We start from the raw sequence: 6,000 nt of genomic DNA, 5'->3' as shown, positions 1-6,000 counted from the left end.
CTCATTCTCTGAGGTTCCCTCCAGTGCTCACCCTGCTCCAGCTACTCCAGCCCTTTTGCCTTTCCTCAAAACCTCACCAAGCAAGCCCTGCCTCAGGCATTTACAACTGCTATACACTGTCCTTGTAGTCCTTTTGCCATGGATATCTATATGACTAGCTGCCTCACTTTCCTTGAATGTCACCACAGAATAGAAGAGCCACCTTTCCAAACACTAATGTTAAAAAAAGAAATAATAAACCTCTGCACCCTTCCTGTTTCATTTATCTTTACAGCACTTACTACCACCACACATACAACGTATGTATTTAGTGAGTGCTGTCTTCTTCCACTAGATCCTAAGTTCCATGATGGCAGGGACTTTGTCTGTGTTGTTCATTGCTGTACCCTTAGGACCTATACTGGTGCAAGACATATTCTTGGCATTCAATAAATACATCAAATGAATGATTGAATACTCAGGTGGAATGTTACACAGGTGGCTTATTACCCTCCCCCTCTCAGTCTCCTTTACGCCCTACCTGAGAGACCCAGGAGACACCTCTGTGCAATTTGGGGGATATTTGGAACACATTTTCAAACCATAACACTAGCCTAGGAATATGATTCTACAAATATTCAGGTAGGACACCTCAGGAAGAAGGGAGAAAGTGTAGTTGGAGCATCATGGAAAGAATGTTTTACTTGTAGCCCAATGAGTTAGGTTGAGTCCTATATCCACAGCAATGCATCTCCCATAGCAGGGGTCTATAAGATTTCCTAAAAATTCTGTTCCTTTCAGTGTGCCAGTTTTAGGAACTAAGTTCTGCACTTATTCACAATTCGTAAAAATGTAACTCAAAAGGGGGAGAAAAAATGACAAGGTAGAATTTAAAAATATTATTTACCCTCTAGCCCTCTCTTTCATACCTCTATAATTATCCCTTTAGTCCAAAACTATTATTTTTGATGGTTATTTAAACTAATATAAAATTATGAACTTGTACTGGATGGGAAACATTGTAAAGGTCACAAAATCCTCTCTACATTTTAATAAATTACTTCATCCTTCATTATAGGTATATCTATATTTAAAGCCTCTCTGTTTCACAATCAGTGTGCTAGCAGTGCACCTTCTGCAAAATATATATCAACAAATTCCATTGAATGAACAAAATAATATCTAGCAGATGTTAATTTCAAGTCACATAATCAATTGTGGAAAAAAATGTAATTTTACCTTTCCCTAACTTAATTTTTATCTTAAGCTCAAATTCCACCATATGGAGAATACTAAATCTCATCCAATTGAGTTCAATTTCAGTCTATCTAGGGGTTCTATCAACCTGTTCCCAAGGTTTCATAAGATTTTCACAGGGCTTATATGAGGGTACTTCAAAAAGTTTGTGGGAAAATAGAATTAAAGGATAATACAAATCTTTCTATAAATGTGTATGTATCCTCGTATAGTGCCACGGTGTTGGCAGGAGGTGGCACCTAATCCTCATTCATCATAGCCTAGGCTAGTCTGCCCAGAGACCCACATCTTCTGTGGTCTCCAGCTGTCAGGTCTGGTAGGTTACTCCTGCGTACTCCTGGTCCCAACCTCCAGGCCTGGTGGGTAGGCTGGGCTTCGTCAAGGTCATACCGCTCTTTGCTACAGGAGAAAAATTCTGCTGCTCTCATGAGACTCTTTACACCCCACTCTCGATGTCCCAGATACTCCCTACAGCCATCTCAACTCTGTTGCAAGGCTTGCTGCTTCCTCAGCTTCCATCTAGAAGCAAGTACCTTCTGCTCTCAGATCCCCACACCCCAATAGCCTTCCTCAAGCTCTTTCCAGGGGACACACCAGCATTTATAAACTTGCCTCCACTAGTGAACTCCTTTTCTTCATTGTGTGAATAGGATCACCTATTCTGAGTGAGGGGAATGAGCAAGGAGAGACTGGCTCTGCCTGATCTTAACTTGTCCCGCAAACCCTGCTAGATATGATGCACAGTCTGTGCCCTCCTGCTCCAAGGCCTCCCTTTTTGATATACATATTTCAAGCTAGAAGAAAAGAAAGCAACAAACAGGAAAACTTTTTTTGGTCAAAACCATTAACTCTCCCAAATTTTCAAAAAATAAATTCACCAAAAATTTTGTGCTTCGTTTTTTGGCTCTGCTACAGGCAGAGGCCCGAATGAGGAAAGCTGTAGATGCCTAAGTGAGGGCACATTGCACAAAGAAGTAAATGTGTATATAGGGGGTGGAGACACATACTTCAAAACCTCCCACTAAAAATGACTACATCAGTGATAACTGACAATACTTGACCAAAAAAACAAAATAAAAACCCTGTGAACTAAATAAAATGAAAGACATTTTAAAAATCATCTAATATCCTGGTGTTTTATAATTTACATAGAATGAAATATTGTAAATATTTCAGCTTTGAACATGTGTTATTTTAATGATAAATTTAATTTTCCCTAAAATTAAGGGAAAAATAAAAAGGTAGAGATCGGGGTTCAGTTAATAATGAAGAGAGAGTTCACAGATTATTTATAACAGGGTTGAACTTGAGCATGATTCTAGTTAAAACAATGGAGTATAACTTGCCTTTGCAGTTATGGTTCTTTTAAAGAGTATTAATTTTGAACATGAGCAAAACCTGAGTGAAAAAAATTAAATGATTGTAAGTATCACCGTCATAGTCAGAAGACTAGGGTACAAGAGTCAAAAGCATTAAGTGTATTCCAGTCCCCGTTTTTTGGACAGAGCTGGGTTTCTGAGAAACTTGAAAAATTAAAGCAAGAAAATAGTTATAATTTTTTGGTGTGTTTGTTCTAAGAATAAAAAGTGGTAAGCAAGGAAAATGAAACATCTATCAGAAGAGAGGATTGAGCAATCCTTTCAAATCTCCCCACCCATTTAAGTTTAATGCAGAAAATACCCTCATGCATTTTGTTTTGCTTCTGTGAGAATATCCAATCTAAAACCTACACAGGAATAGCAGAAAGACATTATGAAAGGACAGAAAAAGAGCTAAACAAATACGACATTAAAATTACTTGAATCGTTTCTGAGGGAAACTGAAGTCACATTGCTGAAAGTTTCCTAAACATGGAAAGGAGATTCCTGTGCAGGAATTTGGGGTAATTCAGAATTACATTATAGCTTTATTCATCCCTGACCCACAACTTTCATAATTATCAAGCTCCAAGACACGTCTGACCCCAAATCAAAAATGTTTTCACAAGAAGTGGTTTGGGGGACAATCCTGGCTACCGCAGTAGCAGATTGGCATGGGCAATCAGAACTAGTTTCTGCCTAAGCAGGGGCAGGGCTGGGATTTGCCCCAGGATCCTCAACAAATAAGAGAGACAGCAAACAGCTGGAGGGAAAAATGGATTCTCTAAATGAGTTATCTCTTTTTCCATGTAATGACACTATGCCTATGTTCGTATGAAATGTGCTAATTTTCTGTAGAAGTTGTTTCAATGCAATTTGAAAAATTAAAAATAAATTGGAGTAACAGACAGGAGTAATGGTTTAAAAAGTCAGTCTCTGGAGCTAGAGATAGGATTTGACTGCTGGATCTATCACTTGAGAGTTGTGCTACTTCAGGCAGGTGACCTCATGTTGCTAAGCATCAGTCTCCTCTTGCAACACAGGCATAACACCTGCCTCAGATTTGCAATGCTTAAGGGAGGAACCACATGAGAACTGCCTGACACAGCAAAGTGAGGGCGCACACAAGAACTGCCTGACTCATCCTTTAGTATTCAATGAATATTAACCATTACCATGAATTTGTATTATCAGATATAAACACAATTTTTAAACTGTTTCCCTTATGTACCCAACCCCAGCAGTCATTCTTGATATGCATGGGACTCCTGAGAAAAGCCTGACCTAGCAATCAGTCTTTTGGGATTCCATTTAGGCTATAAATATATTCAATGTTTGTCACCTACAGGCTAGCTAAATAGTAATTATTTTTATGCAAAGTGATGTTTTTAAATATTTAATTTTTAAATGCACCTACTGAGTTGCATTTTATTTGAATAGAAATGTAAAGATAAATAATAAATATAAAATAGATTAATAGATTAGTAGTTAAATAAATAGAATGTCTGAAACTGGTACATCAACCAAGTTTTCAAAGGTTTATAAACACGGCCATCAAATTTGCTTCAGGCTAAAACTTGGCATTCAAAGCTGATAGTGGAGATGCAAATTGCTTTTCCAGAGAGCTGTTTATATTGGTTAAGCTGCTGCTTACATATAAAGCAGTGGGAAAAAGGAAAAAGAAAAACACTTTCTCAGGCTTCTCATGATTTTTTTTAATCTATTCTGTGCAAAATATGGCTTACAGTTTATTGCTGAAATGTAGGAACCTGAAGATTCCCAGTCCACAGTTTTAAATTTAACAAGTATCTTAATTACTTGCAGAATAATCACTTCCAGAACTTTAGCATGTACTGTTAACAGTTATGCCCCTTCCACTCATGCAGAGAAAGTCTCCTGAGAGCCATGGACCCAAAAATGCCCAACTGAAACCATATCATGACAATTCATTGTTTTTAGTCATAAAGAGATAAGATTGAAGAGATGGTGATTTCCTTAGTGCTGCTGAAAGGTTATTTTTCCCAAATAACAAATGCATTTTTCAGCATAGTTAAAACTTCATCAGTTTGGTGAAACAACAACTTAGTCTAATAAAGTTTTTGATCTGAACCTTTGAGCCTTCATATTGATCATCTTCCTCTACCCACATCCTGTCTAAAACAAAAAGAGTATATGGATACAAATAAATTTTCCTTGGAGTGAAAGGTCTATGTCATCATGATTTTCCTATATTACAGATGGAGGTGTTGATGATGTAGCAGTTTGAATTAAGTGTGTACAGACACAGAAAAGGATTTCTACAAGTTTGGATTTTTAAAAATTGAGGAGCGATCGAGTTAGTTCAGTTGGTTCGAGCATGGTGCTAATAACACCGAGGTCCAGGGTTCAATCCCTATACCAGCCAGCTGCCAAAACAAAACAAAACAAAAACAAAAACACGAAAATTGAAATCCTTGTTGGAAGTTTGCTCCATATTTTCTTCTTATCTTGTTTTACTTCTAAAGAAAAACTACAGAAAAACAATTTAATTCATAGAATGTTACTTAGCTATGTTCTGCATGTTTACGAAAAAGTAAAAGAGACATTTCTTGGGAAGATTAGAAAGCAGGATAGAGAGATGGAGATTGAAGCATAGTTCTAGCTCATCTTGAATCTTGGATTACAAAAGGACAGATCAGCACAGAAAGTCACAGTCCAATAATCAAAGGACCCTAAAAAATTGATTTTCCTCTTCTCACTTATTCTCTTATTTGCTAAGAGCCAACTAACTCCTAAGTGATAAATAACCCAAGAATAACAAGATTTATCTGGGCAAATATGTTCAGCGGCTAGAACTTGTCAAGTTTTTATTGCCTGTTGTGCCAGACAGAGCCTTTTCTAACATTAGCTTCTAAATTCCATGAAAAATTAGTTAATGTACTGATATAAATGGTTGTCTAGATATATTAGAGGATTTCAAGAGATGGACATTTAACTGAATGATTTGTGTTTGATTTGCAGTCGAAGAATCTCTTTAGTTCAATCAGTTATTGAGTTCTTACTTTAGAAGTGAATGATTTTGTTTTTCGTATGGGATTTCTATTATTTTCTATACAATAACAGAATTGTCCCTAAGTATCATGAGGGGAAGATGAGCATGGATTATTATTCTTAATCTGGCTTCTTTGGTTAACCTTTGAAACTCTTTGTATTCCAATCCCCAATTCATGACTTTAAAAATGAGTTACTTTACATATTTCTTCATCCATTTATTTTGCTGGGATTGTGTACAGTAATTGTTTTGTAAAAGAAAGTTTAGTTTCCATAAAAAATACTATATAGATAAATTGATCACATATGCTATAGGTAAATTGAGCTTTGAAGCCCTCTATTGCTATGGTAATTTCTTCAGTTGAGTTGAGTCTTT

The sequence above is a fragment of the Cynocephalus volans genome, chromosome 6, assembly GCF_027409185.1.
Source record: "Cynocephalus volans isolate mCynVol1 chromosome 6, mCynVol1.pri, whole genome shotgun sequence".
NCBI lineage: Eukaryota > Metazoa > Chordata > Mammalia > Dermoptera > Cynocephalidae > Cynocephalus > Cynocephalus volans.
The sequence above is the reverse complement of the archived record's forward strand: the minus strand, read 5'-3'. Positions refer to the sequence as shown.